Source organism: Equus caballus, chromosome 17 (genome assembly GCF_041296265.1).
Source record: "Equus caballus isolate H_3958 breed thoroughbred chromosome 17, TB-T2T, whole genome shotgun sequence".
NCBI lineage: Eukaryota > Metazoa > Chordata > Mammalia > Perissodactyla > Equidae > Equus > Equus caballus.
Window position 1 is genome coordinate 43,870,381 of NC_091700.1, and position 16,983 is coordinate 43,887,363.

Consider the following 16,983-nt stretch of genomic DNA (forward strand, 5'->3'; position numbering starts at 1 on the left):
GGGGTCAACAAACCCCTGATTTCAGCCTGTTCCCTCTTAGACATTTTGACCCCACCAGAGATGCTTATCTTTTTTTTTTTTAATCTAGATACATCTTTTTGGTTTTCTGTGTGTGTGTGTGTCTGTGCATATATGTCTGTGCATGTATCATTTCATGTGTTTAGAGCACAGTCTTAATTCATTTCATCATTTTAAATTGGAATGCTCACATATTTGATGGTAGAAGGAGTCATACCAGTTATTTTATGGAAATTCAATTATAGAGCACTCTAAAATCACTTTTTCTATTTTACCCATTGGAATACACTGTAGTTTTAGAATTTTTGGATCTTTGAAAATTCATAGTAATTATTAACCATAGCTCCAATATACCTAGATGTTTTCAGTATTTCTTTTAAAATCAGTTCTAATATACTAGCAAAAATCTACTCTTAGGTAATTTTAAACATAATAATATTTTCTAAACTCTTAAAGCCAATATAATTATCCAAAACACACATAATAAACATATTGAGGTGAATTAGTCAAGATGATGGCATAGGTGGACTCTGAACTCACTATGGACACAACAAATTTACCCCTACTCTGGGAACAATTACCCCTGAGAGAGAACTGAAAACTGGATAAGAAGAACCCCCACAACAAAGGGCTGTCCTGACTGAGGTGGAAGAGACAGAAATTCCTTCCTGGAGAGAATAAAAGCCACCTTTGCAAGCTGTGGAGCTTCCTAGCTGGCTGGGAGCAGTCCTAAGGTACACAGCCTTCTCTGGAGGAGTGAGGTAACTGAGCAGGGGAGTGTCACCATTACAAGCATCCTTTGGACACAGCACAACTGAGACAAGTGTCATAAAATCTGGCATGGCTGGCTACTAACTATAATAGTGAATTTCCCCAGAAAAGCTATTGAATATAAGGGAAAATATGCCAATCTTAGAAGGCCCACACTCAAATTCACCCATTTTGGAAAGCAACCTAAAATCACCAGAAAGAAAGGTGTATGGTCCTTTGGTGAAAAGAGACTCACTTGATAGGCTCTGGGTGTATCTTGGTGAGAGGTGAGACCTCTCCAGGGACTGAGACATTTGTGGCAGCCATTATTGTGACCTAATACAAGCATGATGACACAAACGCTGGCAGACGCAATTGGAGTCCTTCCCCTGGCCTGTTAGCCCAGAGTCTGCCCCACCCACTGCAGCACTGATTTAATCCAGCTCATCCAGAGCAGGCAGCTTGCCCTAGGGACTGGCCCCACACAACAGCAAGCCTTCAGGGAACTTGTGGGCCTGCATAGGCTGGGTGCCTAGATTCTCTGCAGCAGGGTGAGTGGGTCTGCTTCATTGGGTTGGGGTATGTGCACAGGGAAGGACTGTGTTGATGGTGTGTGGCTATGGGGTTTGTCAGCTGCAAAAGATTTTTGCTTCTCAAACAGCCTCATAGGGGATCAGCCCCACCTTCCAAAGCCTGAAACAATCGGGTGCTCCCATGCCTGAGGCCAGCCTCACTCAGCTGCAATCCTGAGAGAGCTGAAAAGAGCCTCACAGGCTGGAGGCCTTCCACAATTGTAAGCCCCTAAGCCTAGCAACTAGCCATGGTGGGTTGCTTACTCACTTAACAGAAAAACTGCAACAGGAATGTGCTATTAGACCTTGCAGCCAACTACACTGGGGCTCTCCACACCTGATAAAGTGACTGAAGGGTCCATAGCAGCCACATGCAGCTGAGCATTACAACCAGCTGGCCAAGGGGACACCTTGCCTCTCTGGGCACTTGCAGCAAGAACAACCCTACCACAACAGAAGGACACATGTAACCCATACAGAGGTCACTCCTGGAACATTTGGAACTAGTGAGAGTTCCAAATGAGAGGGAAGCACACTACTGGTACTCAGAAGGCGTCTCTCACATAAGGCCACTTCTCCAAGATCAGAAGATGTAGCTGACCCACCTAATACATAGATATAAGTACAGAGAAAAAGGCAAAATGAGGAGGCAAAGGAATACATTCCAAGCAAGGGAACAGAACAAAACCACAGAAAAATTCTCAATAAATTTAAGAAGATTGAAATAATACCAAGCACTTTTTCTGACCACAAAGAAATAAAACTAGAAATCAACTACAGGATGAAAATCAGAAAAGCCACAAATATGTGGAGATTAAACAAAATGCTACAGAACAATGATTGGGTCAATGCAGAAATGAAAGGAGAAATAAAAAAATACCTGGAGACAAATGACAATGAAAATATGACATGCCTAAATATGACATGGGATACAGCAAAAGTGGTTCTAAGAGGGAAGTTTGCAGCAATACGGGCCTACCTCAACAAACAAACAAACAAACTCAAGTAAGCAATCTAACAGTACACCTAAAGGAACTAGAAAAAGAAAAAAGAAAGCTCCAAATCAGTAGAAGGAAGGAAATTATAAAAATCAGAGCAGAAGTAAATGAAATAGAGACTAAAAAACAATAGAAAAAAATCAATGAACTCAAGACCTCCTTCTTTGTAAAGATAAACAAAATTGACAAACCTTTAACTAGACTCATCAAGAAAAAGAGAGAGAAGGCTCAAATAAATAAAATCATAAATGAAAGAGGAGAAATTACTATGGACACCTCAGAAATAGAAAAGATTATAAGAGAACCCTATGAAAAGCTATATGCCAACAAATTGGATAATCTGGAAGAAATGAATAAATTCTTAGAATCATACAACCTTCCAAAACTGAATCAAGAGGAATTTGAATAGACCAATCACTAGTAAGATTGAAACAGTAATCAAAAACATCCTCAAAAATAAAAGTCCAGGCCCAGAAAGCTTCCCAGTGAATTCTACCAAACATTCAAAGAAGACTTAATTTGTACTCTTCTCAAACTCTTCCAAAAATTGAAGAGGAGAGGAATCTTCCTAACTCATTCTATGAAGCCAACATTACCCTGATACCAAAACGAGACAAGGACAACACAAAAGAAGAAAATTACAGGCCAATATCACTGATGAGCATCAATGCAAAAATCCTCAACAAAATACTGGCAAATTGAATACAACAATACATTAAAAAGATCAGACACTGTGATCAAGTGGGATTTATTCCAGGGATGCAGGGATGGTCCAACATCCACAAATCAATCAACATGATACACTACATTAACAAAATGAAGAATAAAAATCACATGATCATCTCAATAGATCCAGAGAAAGCATTTGACAAGAGATAGCATCCACTTATGGTAAAAACTCTGAATAAAATGAGTATAGAAGGAAAGTACCTCAACATAATAAAGGCTGTATTTGACATATCTACAGCTAATATCATTCTCAGTTGGGAAAAACTGAAAGCTAATCCTCTAAGAACAGGAACCAGACAAGGATGCCCACATTCACCACTCTTATTTAGCATACTATTGGAAGTGCTAGCCAGACCAATCAGGCAAGCAAAAGAAATAAAAGGGATCCAAATTGTAAAGGAAGTAGTGAAACTGTCATTATTTGCAGATGACATGATTTTATATATATAAAGCCTAAAGAACCCACCAAAACCTTTTAGAAATAATAAATGAAAATGATAAATTTACACGATACGAAATCAACATACAAAAATCTGTTGCATTTCTATACACTAGGAACGAAGTAGCAGAAAGAGAAATTAAAAATACAATCCCATTTACAATTGCAACAAAAAGAATAAAATTTAACCAAACAGCTGAAAGATCTGTACACTGAAAACTATAAAACATTGTTGGAATAAATTGAAGAAGACACAAAGAAATGGAAAGATGTTCTGTGCTCTTGGATTGGAAGAATTAACATAGTTAAAATGTTCATGCTTCCTAAAGCAATCTACAGATTCAATGCAGTCCCTATCAAAGACCCAATAACATTTTTCACAGAAATAGGACAAAGAATCCTAAAATTTATATGGAAAAACAAAAAACCCCAAATAGCCAAAGGAACCTTGAGAAAAAGGAAAAACTGGAGGTATCACACTCCCTGGTTTCAAAATATACTACAAAGCTATAGTAATTAAAGCAGCATGGTACTGGCACAAAAGCAGACACACAGATCAATGGAACAGAACCGAGAGCCCAGAAATAAACCCACATGTCTATGGACAGCTAATTTTTGACAAGGTTGCCAAGAACATATAATGGAGAAAGGAGAGTCTCTTCAATAAATGGTGTTGGGAAAACTTGACAGCCACATGAAAAGAATGAAAGTAGACCGTTTTCATAGACTATACACAAAAATTAACTCAAAATGGATTAAAGATTTCAATGTGAGACCTGAAAGTATGAAACTTCTAGAAGAAAACATAGGCAGCATGCTCTTCGACATCTGTCTTAGCAGCATATTTTCAAGTGCCATGTCTGAGTGGGTAAGGGAAACAATAGAAAAAATAAACTAATGGGACTACATCAAACTAAAAATCTTCTGCACAGCAAAGGAAACCATCAACAAAACGAAAAGACAGTCTAACAATTGGGAGATGATATTTGCAAACCAAATATCTCATACGGGGTTAATATCCAAAATATATAAAGAAATCATAAATCTCAACAACAAAAAAGTAACAACCCAATTAAAAAAATGGGCAAAAGATCTGAACAGATGTTTCTTCAAAGAAGATGTACAGATGGCCAACAGACACATGAAAAGATGTTCAACATCTTTAACTATCTGGGAAATGCAAATCAAAGCTACAATGAGATATCACCTTACTCCTGTCAGAATGGCTATAATTAACAAGACAGGAAACACAAGTGTTAGAGAGGATGCAGAGAGAAGGGAACTCTCATACACTGCTTGTGGGAGTGCAAACTGGTGCAGCCATTCTGGAAAACAGTAGGGAGAATCCTCAAAAAATTAAGAATAGAATTACCATACGATCCAGCTATTCCACTGTTGAGTATTTATCCAAAGAACATGAAGAGATGAATGCATAAATATACATGCACCCCTGTGTTCCTTTCAGCATTATTTACAATAGCCAAGTCTTGGTAGCAACCTAGGTGTCCATCAAGGGACGAATGGATAAAGAAGATGTGGTATGTATACACAAGGGAATACTACTCAGCCATAAGAAATGATGAAACCCAGCCATTTGTGACAACATGCATGGACCTTGAGGGTATTATGCTGAGTGAAATAAGTCTGAAGGAGAAAGTTAAATACTGTGTGATCTCATCCTAAGTAGAAGATAAAACAACAAACAATCACATAGAGGCAGAGAGTGGATTGGTGGTTACCAGAGCAGAGAGGGAGGAGGGCGAAAGTGGTGGTTAGGTACATGTGTGTGGTGATGAATTGTAATTAGTCTTTGGGTGGCAAACATGATGTAATCCACAGAAATTGAAATATAATGTTGTACACCTGAAATTTATAGAACGTTATAAACCAATGTTACCACAATAACAAAAAGAAAGATATTAGTAGGATTTGACTAACAGAGAAATGAAAAAACCAACAGCTTTTAAATTAAAGCAAAACTAAGACAACAAAATCTCTTGAGAAGTTACATCAGCTAAAATAAAAATGAACAGAAAAAAATCTGTTGGCAGTGATAAATTGGACTCAAAAAAAGCTAAATTTTATTACTAAAATGTTCTATCTTTTCCTGCCTTTTTTCTAGTGGTATAAACTGATTTAAAAATAGCCCCCAAATTTATGGGGAGTCTCATATGCAGTAGAAGGAATAGCACATTAAGCGAAGTTCAAACAGAGGAAAACTGAGGTCCTTTTGACCTCTGCACTTTCCTGGATGCTCTCTTCATTCAGTGCTTTACCTGTATATATAGAGGAGCATGATTGGATAGTTTTATGCAGGCAGTGCTGCTATTGTGTGGAAAATTTGCTGTAGTTTGTGTACCTGGTTTAGGCTTCATGAGTTCTGAAAATGCTATAAGCTGTTTTTTAATTTGTGTTGATTCTTTCAAGAATCTTACTGAACTACAGAGATGCTAATGTTCTCCCTTTTTCCGATGGCATACTTGGACATACAAAAATATGTGAAACATCCTTATAAAACTATATACCATTCAGTGCTCTATTAGAGAGAACCATTCAGTCAACTAAATGTCTAATATAATACTTCCTAGGCTAGGTCTTTTATTTAACTTTCCTTTTCAGATATTTATTTTAAAATATTTTAAATACTACTAATTGCTGTAAACGTTTTTTTCATATTAAACTGAAATATGTCTTTAAATAATTTCTACTGGCCAATTTTGGCCTCCTTTCCACAGCTACACAGAAAGAGTCAAGCCCTGTTTAGATCTTGTTAATTTTAATACTTCGTCCCAGCCTGCTAAACTCTTTGGTTTCAGGTTCTGTCATTCAGCTGTCAGGTTATCCTCCAGCTTCCTGAAATCTGCAAGTTAGATACACTTGCTTTTTGTGTTCTCATCCAAATTACTGAGAGAAACATCGAAGATGACAGGAAAAGCTTCTGCAGCATGAAACTAGATACATTCCATTAAACTGACCTTGCTTTTCATTAATGAGCCCTCACTGGTCCTTCAAAAAGGTCCAGAGCCATTTACCTATGATATTATCAGCCTACATTTGAGTCTCTTATCTAAAACCTTTGCTGAATTCCAGGTATTCTAACTTTATGACTTATTTTTATCTACTAGTTTAGGAATTCTATTGAAAAGTAAATGAGATCAGTCTGGAATAACTTGTGAACGCATGGATGCATTTTGCTGTCGTATCTTTTCCTAGTTAATAATAGACTGAGCTGAAACTTTTGGTGAGGCAGAGATTAGGATGGAGCTGATCCCGTGATTGCACTAAGTGCTACATTAGCAGCGTTAGCTGAAGTCTAGGAAGCATGTGGTCACCTTACAGGGGATGACTGGAGATGCTGTCTGCTTCCCACCTTCATATCCTTCCAGGACCACAGCTGTGGCCTCTACTTCTTTCACTTCCATAACTTGTGTGCTGTCCAACCTCAAAACCATGAATCACGTGAAAAATTTTGCCGATGCCACAGGTGAAGAGGAACAGACTTTCTTTCCTCCCACAGCCCTCATCCTTTGCCCTTTTAACTGGATAAAGATGATAGTTAAAATCCTGGGCTTTGGATCAGATTGCCTATGTCTACAACTTGTGTATGCAGTTTCTAAGCTGCTTTCATCAATTTACCTAAGATCCCCGTGTCATTTTTCTCATCTAACTAATGGGAATAATAAATATGTCTATTTCACAGGCTTGCTGTGAGAATTAATTGAGTCATTGCATGTAAAACATTTAGATGTGTTCTTGGTATGTCATAAGCTCTAAGTAAGTGTTAATTGTTGTTTTAATTGTTATTGTTGCTTGAGAAGGATGTGGGCCTTCTCAGTTTGGGGAAAAGCTGTTGCTTGAGGGCTATAGATCCGTGTTGGTTAACTGAGGTTGCCCTGAACACACATTATTAAAATTATTTCTAGTCATGGATAATTTAGCTCTTCAGAGAGTTATAGAACTAGTGCCAATTGTTGGCCTATGTGACCCTGCTCCAGTAGGTATTGCCTTAATGATGCCAGTAACAGCTTGTTTTTACAAAGCCCCTCTCCATCTCACAAGCAGAAAGCACTCTATAGATATTAACACGTAATGATATTGAGAAGTTGCTAGGCTATGAGTACTATGTTATTGCTTCTGTTTTGCTCAGGGATTCCGAGTAACTTTCTTGTGTTCACAAAGAAAGTAAGCAGGAGAACAAGGAAAAACTCATTCCATGGGCTTCTGAAATCCCACCTGGAGATTTGGGCCCCCTAAGCAAGTAAGTTTGGAGCAGTCTACTTCCAAAACACTCTATATATTTAAGATAATTTAGTCAAAACCACTTTACGATGTGAAATCTGGCAGTATGTTACTGATTTAATCTGAAATATATCTAGCCTGAGCTCGATTCAGAAAGTCTAGTAATCAATCATTATGTTTACAGAGCCAAACACATTTGACAATTAGTGGGAAAATTCACAATTCCAGCCTATATGACTTTCAGTCCAGCTTGACAAATACTATGTGCCAGGCACAATTGGAGGTAGAAGAGATCTTAGAGACTTACAGTCAAGTGAAATAGTGAAACAGGAAAGGCAGATGTAGTTAGAGAGAAAGATGCAGATCTAGATGTTGATGTAGATGGAGATTCATACAAATCTAACACTGTAATAAACAGACAAGCACATCAGATAATAAGTTAAGGAGATTTAATTTTGATGGCGCACCTCGAAAAGCCTTGTGGAAAAAGATGATTTAAGTAGTCATAAAGAATCAGCAGGGTGGAAATGGTGGTGAAAGTTTGGTGAAGGGAACGAAAACGCTATGTAGAACACATGGAAGGGTCCTTGAAAGCCTTTGCTGACATTGGGTAAACGGGCAACTATGCCTCGTGGATATCTTCTCCAGAGTTGGTAGGGACCACCATTTTGCTTTTTTACAAACTTAAGACCAGATTCCTATTAAATATTTGGAAGGAGAACAAAAGAGAGAAACGAAAAACAAAGAAGGAGCTGTTTCTATTTTTCTTCCAAACTTCTTTCAGAGGGAGATATATAAATCACAGGTCAAGTATGTCTGAAATACCTACATATCAGCTCCTCAGGTGCCTTACTTCAGAAAGTAAATTTGTGTGTAAATCTATGTGATTCCTTTATTCCCTTGTTTAATTAAGATCTTGGTAGTGGTGAGCTTTGTACTCATCATTTCACTGACAAGGCGTTAGAATTCTGCTGAATTCTACTAATGGCAGCCCGCTGGTGCATCTACTTGGGGAGCAATCACTAATCAAGGTAGTTTCAGACTAGTTTCCCGCTACCTGGATTGGGGAAGGGTAGTAACAGACTCCTTGTATAACCAATGCTTTCGAATAATAGAAAAAATTCTTTCAAACACATGTTCAAAATGGCAAAGATTTTAGGCTTGCCTAGCTCAGCTTGTGAATTGTTTTACAAAAATAAGTCTGGACTGCCCTGAAGGACATGAATTGTTGATATATTCTGCATCAATGACAATGATAAGGGCAGTTGTGGAACTCAATTAGCTCTGATAGAGTCAGAACAATGGCGTCATAATTACATCTAAATGGCGGAAACATGCTTTCCATGGCCCCCTATCCAATGCCATGGAATCTGACACATATTCTGAAGGCAGTTATGAGGAGATTTTTAAAAAGTTAGGCATTACGGAATTTTCTAATGTTGCAGTTGAACGTTTTCTCTGTGTGGACATCCACCAGTCAATGGCACTGCACCGTCAAACACATGACAGAGAAGTTTGCAACAGGAGACTTGAGTGTGAGATATGACTTTTCTGTATTCTGTCTGTTATTTTAGGCAAGTAACTTTGTGTTTCTGAATCTCAGCGAACTTAGTTGGAAAATGGGAATAACAATCAAACCTACTCAGTTTGAGTTCTCTTGAGAATTGCAGGAGTTATCATATGTAGATGTAACTTATAAAGTAATATGCAGATATCTTATTATTATTATAAGCTGGTTAATTATTCAAATCAATATACTTAAAAACTAAAATATTTTATACTGTGTCTCCTTTATAGTAATTTGCAGTCCTTATAAAGCTGATGTTAATGTATTATGGTGGGAAAATGTTGCTCTAGAAATCTGCACACAGGATTGTTTTTGCACACTAGTTTTTCCTACTTCTATATAGTTCCCAACAGTGAGGATATTCATGGCTGCCTTAATTGCTATTGCTATGTTCACTTAATACATGTGCTATCAACATGATTAAAGATTTGTTTTAAAAAAGTCGCTTCTTTGAAGTATTTGGTGGTGATATTAAATTATTATTATTTTTGTCTTAATTGTCTTGTAAAATTGTCTCATATGATGTCCTTAATGAATTGATGCTTGTCTAACAGGTATGTGGTCTTTCAAGTTCTCTTGGCATCCGAAAGTTGGCATCTGCTCCCTTATACACATCATCCTCGCCATTAAACATAGTGCAAGCGATTAAAGCTGCTAGGGTAAAAAACAAGTTTCAGTATAACTAAAATGGGATTTCTTTTACTAACTAAAATAAAGGAGAATGTAATAAAGTACTTTTGGAGAAATATTTTGTTCTATATTTTAAGAGAAATGTATGAGGGATTGAAGAAAAAATGATCATTATAAGAATAAGTTTTGAACTGTTTGAGCTACAGAAACGTGTCTTTTTGGCCTTTTTATTTAGCCATTTGTCTCAACAGACGTAAAACTTTTTAAAAATATGTTTATGATTAAATTTTCATAATATGAAAATGGCGTGGGGACTATAAAGATGAATATGGAAAAACTTACATGTATTTGGCATTACAATATGCCTGAGTGCTTTACATATCTTATCTGGTTTGATTCTCACACACACATAGGGATAAAGAAGCAAACTTAGAAAAGTAACAGTTGGTAGTGGGACATGGAGATGAGGCTAGGTCTGCCTGATCTTAAACTTCCCAGCTCCCAGAACTGTGAGAAACAAGTTTCTCCCGTTGAAGACACTCAGTCTATGGTTTTCCATCATAGCAGCCCGAGCTGACCAAGACACTCTCCCTGCTCTGCAGCCTGGAAACTCTCTTCAATAGCCTGGAAAATCACAGATCTCATCTCACTTGTCTTACTTCTCTCAAGGATCACTGTCCAGCTCTGCCTTTTGTCAATGTCTGAAAACCGTTAGTTGTTCCATATATTTTGTCTAGCTTTTCAGTTCTTGAATGAAATAGGATAAATTAGTTCCTGATACGCCAATGATAGCCAGAAGCAAAAGATGACAGGTTGAACTTTACAAGCTTCCATTATCACAATCAAGACAGCTCTATTCTTTTGTGTCAAAATGCACCCTAGACATTTTAGTTTTCTCTGAACACTTCGTTTAACTTATCTAAAGTCATGTAGGCCAGGTTTTTCCCTTAGGAGCAAAGACCTGCTCCCTGGGGGCTCTGCATTCCTGGATACATAATGGGTGTGGTCATTTTATTTGGTTCAGTGATCTGCAGTACACATTTATTGACCTTCAATTAATCCTCTGGTTTTCAGTCCCACTTTTCCCTCCTGCCTCTTGCTTTACCTGCTGCCTCTCAGCTCAGAGACTCTCCAGAGTTCTTTGAAGTGAATTGGCTTCCCCTCACTTTGTAGCTTCTTCTGAGCATTCTCAAGGCTTCAGTGTCTCTGCCTGCTCCGTCTATTAACCTGCCTGTTTTCTTATTTCCAAAGGTGGGTTAAGATGTTTCATTCATTCTCATTCTTTCAGTGTTTATTTTTTTCTCCATTTCTTTTAATTTGTGAGGGGAGGTGGTACATTTTGGTGATGCAGAATGTAAAGCGTGTGCCCATCCATTATCATCTCTTGGCTTTTCAAAATAGACTCCCTTCAATTTGTGTCACACCACTGATTTTTTCTACTTTAGGGGAGTTTAAATTTATTACTGTTTACAAATTTTATTTTCACGTTTCTTTACGGATTGGAATGGATGCCTATTTCCATCTAAGATGATTTCATTCTTGTTTCCTGTGTCATGCTTTTCACTTATGATATAAAGTGCTTGTGCTGCATTGGATTACCCACTGAGATATCCTGGGAATCCAACTTTTCTGACCCCAATCCCAACACCCTCACCTCCTCCAGTAACCAGCTGTTCTTATTCTCATACTCAGGGGATATATCATCTGGGTAAATAAATTTATGGATCCTTCTCTCCTCTTGAGCAAGGGCAACTTCCACATTTTTCAAGCTTCAGCCCCCTTCAGAAACTCAAATTGAAATCACATATGGTTCCAGTCCCAGAAGAGGTAGGAGTTCTGTCAGCTAGACTGTTTCTGGAATAAAGGTTTAGACCATTGAGCCACCTCAAACACTGATTCTATGTAAACTGGAGTAATAGGGTCAAGGAAATATTGCTCTGAAAGTCTAGTCATTCTAAATCACACCTAATAATGACTGCTCACATTCCATAAAGTGAGCCCCAAAGATGAGGACAATAACTGAAGTTAGGAAGCAATTCTTAATTAAACACAAATCTCAGCTAATGGCTGTTTTACAAGAAGTATATACTTCAACAATATGTGGGTTTGTAAAGGTAAAGCCATAGAAGGGATATTTTATATGTTTCATTGAATTATTTTTCACCAACAATCCCAAAGCTAATTCTTACTCTTTTTCTCTTAGTAAGCTTTGATAGCTTCTACTTGAACATTCGATTACCTTATCTTTTTTTGTTGTTGTTGCAAAAATAAGATGGATCTGCCCTATGTGGAAGAAAACAACTATCCTGAGATTATAGCTGAAGGTCCAGCAATTTGTAAAGTGAGTGCATCTTATTGCACCCTCTGCTCTCCTGATGAGCGAGAAGATGACAGATCTAGGTCCATAGTCCTCTGCCCAGCCTGCATATGGGTGTGAAGGGAAAGACTAGGACCAAAACTATCAGGGTCACATCCCTTTTCTTAGCTGTGCGATACTGGGGGAGAGGTACAAACTGAGAATAGGAGTCATCACACAGATATGCTTCTCCTCTTTTCATCTTCAGTCTTCACATCTCTAATACACCAAGGGATCATAAAATTCTGCAACCACATAAAAGTACCCTCAGGAAAAAACATTAAGCTACACTTTCCCTGAGATATCTCACCCCTCTATCAGGATTCAGTTATGCAGATGAGTCTATTCTTTTCCTCAAGGCCAATCTTGCCTCGGAGGAGTTCATGTTGTCCAGGAGTCCAAAAAGCCTCTTTTCTCAGACGTTTTGAAATAAGACAACTTCTAATGAGTTTCTGGAATTAGGCATAGTAATATAAAAAGGCATAGTGTGGCAGATTGTATTTTCTAAAGAAGACCTCAATGATGTTACTCATCTGGCATACTTTTCTTGAGTGTGGCCTTCATATTCCTCCTGTTCATTTCTATTGCACTTGGGTGGCCTTGCAACCACAATAGGGCATGGCATACTCCAATAGAGCATGGCAGAAGGGAGGGTACAACTGAGTCATAAATGGTGATGCATCTTTGTCCTTGTTGGCTAAAGCATTTACATTTGGAGCCCTGAGCTTCTGTGTAAGACATGTGACTATATTGTCAAAGGCATCCTGTGAGGAAGCCCAGACCAAATGGAGAGACCACATATTGTTGATATAGTAGAAACACCAGATGGGGTCTCAGCTAACAGCCAGTGTCAAACACAAACATGTTATCATAGTCTTTTAAAAAAATGGTGTACACATAGTTGAATATCCATATGCAAAAAAACACCCACAACTCATACCATGTACAAAAATTAACTCATCAAAATGAATCTAAATGTAAAATTTTTAACTATAAAACTTCTAGAAGAATACACAGGAGAAAATCTTTGTGATTTTGTCTAATTTCTTAGACAAGACACAAAAATAAAACAACCTTATAGAAGGAAAAAAAGACGTAATGGACTTCATCAAAAGTAAGAATTCATAGTATACTTTCAAGTCAGGGATTGTGATATCTCCAGCTTTATTCTTTTTTCTCAGGATTGTTTTGGCTATTTGGGGTCTTCTGGTGTTCCATATAAATTTTAGGATTCTTTGTTCTATTTCTGTGAAGAATGTCATTGGGATTCTGATTGGGATTCCCTTTAATCTGTATATTGCTTTAGGTAATATAGACATTTTAACTATGTTTATTCTTCTAATCCAGGGCATGGAATATCTTTCCATTTCTTGATGTCTCCTTTGATTTCCTTCAATAATGTTTTATAGTTTTCAGTATACAGGTCTTTCACCTCCTTGGTTGAATTTATTCCTAGATGTTTTATTACTTTTGTTGTGATTGTAAATTCAAAATATACTACAAAACTATAGTAATCAAAACAGCACAGTGCTGGCAGAAAAACAGACACACAGATCAAGGGAACAGAATTGAAAGCTCAGAAATAAAACCACACATCTATGGATAGCTAATCTTCAACCAAGGAGCCCAGAGCATACAAAGGAGAAAGGAAAGTCTTTTCAATAAATGATGTTTGGAAAACTGGACAGCCATGTGCAAAAGAATGAAAGTAGGGGCCACCCCCATGGCATAGTGGTTAAGTTAGGCATGCTCTGCTTTGGTAGCCTGGGTTTGTGGCTTCTGATCCTGGACACAGACTTACACCACTTGACATACATGCTGTGGTGATGACCCACATACAAAATAGAGGAGGATTGGCATAGGTATTAGCTCAGGGCTAATCTTCCTCAGCAAAACAAACAAATAAACAAAAGAATGAAAGTAGACCATTATCTTACACCATATACAAAAGTAACTCAAAATGGATTAAAGAATTGAATATAAGACCTAAAACCATAAAAGTCCTAGGAAGAAATATAGGCAGTATACTCTTTGACATTGGTCTTAGCAGTAACTTTTCTAATATCATGTCTACTCAGACATCGGAAACAAAAGAAAAATAAATGGGACTACATCAGACTAAAAATATTCTGCAAGGCAAAGGAAACCATCAACAAAACAAAAAGACAGCTCACCAACTTGGAGAAAATATTTGCAAATCATATATCTGACAAGGGGTTAATTTCCAAAATATGTTAACTCATATAACTCAACAACAAAAAACTGGGCAGAGGATATGAACAGACATTTTTCTAAAGAAGATCTACAGATGGCCAACAGGCACATGTAAACATGTTCAACTTCATTGATTATTAGGGAAACACAAACCAAAACTACAATGAGCTATCACCTTACACCTGTCAGAACGGCTATAATTAAGAAGTCCAAAAATAACAAATGTTGGAGAGAATGTGGAGAAAAGGGAACTCTCATACAGTGCTGGTAGGAGTGCAAACTGGTGCAGCCATTATAGAAAACAGTATGGAGATTCCTCAAAAAATTAAACATAGAAGTACCATACAATCCAGCTATCCCAGTACTGGGTATTTATCTGAAGAATATGAAATCAACAATGATTTATGCATCCCTAGGTTCATTGCAGCATTATTCGCAATAGCCAAGACATGGAAACAACCCAAATGCCTACCAACTGATGAATGGATAAAGAAGATGTGGTATATATATACAATGGAATGTTAGCCATAAAAAAGAAAAAAAGTCCCATTTGCAACAACATGGATGGAATTTGACAGTCTTATGCTCAGCGAAACAAGCCAGACAGAGAGAGAAAAACACTGTATGATTTCACTCACATGTGGAAGATAAACATAGGGATAAGGAGAACAGAAGAGTGGTTACCAGAGGGGAAGGGGGGTTGGGGGAGGGCAAAAGGGGTAAAGGAGCACATATGTATGCTGACAGAAAAAAAACTAGACTATTGGGGGTGAGCACAATGCAGTCTATACAGAAACTGATATATAACAATGTACACCTGAAATTACATAATGTTGTAAACCAATATAACCTCAATAAAATAATTAGAAAAAAAGTAAGAACTCAGGTACATGTTGGAATTAAGGCTGTTGTACTGGAAACCACAGTTCTTAATTCTTCTGTGCTTGGAAGGGCCAACTGAAGGACAAAAAAGGCAAAGCTATTGATATTAGCTTAGCGAACCTGCAAAGAAGATTGGATCAGAAGGAACTAAAAATTGTGGATTGTAATAGCAGAGGATATGACTATAAACAAACATAAGAGAACTTTTGGGGTGATGGGAATGCTCTATATCTTGATTTGGTGGTAGTTTTGCTACTGTATGAATTGTCAAAACTCACAGAACTGCACACTAAGTTTCTTCTGTGCTAAATTATACTTCAATAAACATGATTTCAAAGAATAATAGGGATCATAGTTCAAGTGGGACTTAAATCTTTGAGTCTTGATCCATAGTTGAGTGAAAAATCATCGTTACTTATTTCCCAGTAATTATTTCTTTATTTTATTCCTCTACATGTGAAAGATCATCTTTACTAGATTTTCAAAAATTTAAAAATTGAATAAAATTATTTATCTCACTCTGGTTAACAGGCTGTATATGAGTGTCAAACTCACCTCTTTCTTTACTCACAAGATTTGGACATACTTGCATAATTATCTTTTAATACAAGCTTAGTAAGAAAAATGTGCAGCTATAGGAAAGAGCCCAAAGTAAGCTCTATGCTGAAAAATGCTAATCTTATGGGATTTGTTGAAGATAATGATTGATTATGATTACTCAGAGTTTTGGGCATACTAGAAATTTGCTCCAAGGATCTTGTGTTACTCTAGAATTCCTCTACGAAAGGCAGCACATGACCACATTTGGATATGCTGAGACTCACTCAGCCTAGTTATGTAATGTCATCTTATCATTCTAGCAATAACAATAATAATAATATAAAAAACTAACACTTCAAGTCTCTATGTGTAGAAAAATATGCAGTTTCACATAGGCTTGCACTCTGTAATCACACTTCATGAGTTAATATTTTAATGACACCTCCTGGATAATAATTAGCCCTCTCAGCTCCTTACTTGTCATCTAAAAACTGCAGTCACTGTTTGAAGCATAGCACCCACTGTTTCCTCCTCTTTTTTCCAGTAACAAAGACATTAATAGTCTTCATTTGGAAAATGCTTCTCCTAACCATGCTAAAATTTTACCCTCGCACAGAATTTCCCTAAGTCTTATCAGAGGTACTTTAATTGCAAGAGTAGACTGAAGTATAGTCACTAAAGATATTGTCCACTTTTTCGTTTAAATACATACTTGAATAGATTGTAGATTCAGCCAGAAGAATCTGGCTAATTACAGTGTTTTGGTAAATGGATTGTATTTTTTTTTTCTAAAAAGCCCAGGATATAGATCCACCCTCTAAAGGTTTCTTTTTATTTTGAAACAGAAAGATCAAGGGAAAAGGGAGGCTTTGAGCTACCTCAAGAGCATCATAACATTGGCTTTACTGCTCATCTTACCAGTGCAAATCTAGACATTTCTCAATGATTTTAATGTTAGAATGTTGGGAGGACTCTGTGGGATCATCTAAATGTCAGGCTGTGATGAAGTTGTGCTCTGTCCCAGGGGACCCATTAATGCTGGAATCAGA

At 37.3% G+C, this 16,983-nt stretch overlaps 1 long non-coding RNA gene across 1 annotated transcript; it reads left to right on the plus strand.

Moving 5' to 3' along the window:
- The first annotated feature begins 1,181 nt into the window (after positions 1 to 1,181).
- On the plus strand, positions 1,182 to 10,046 carry LOC111768678 (uncharacterized). The gene is made up of 3 exons (XR_002801151.2): positions 1,182 to 1,319; positions 7,654 to 7,764; positions 9,867 to 10,046. It is a non-coding gene; the product is annotated as an uncharacterized lncRNA (long non-coding RNA).
- The last annotated feature ends 6,937 nt before the right edge of the window (positions 10,047 to 16,983 follow it).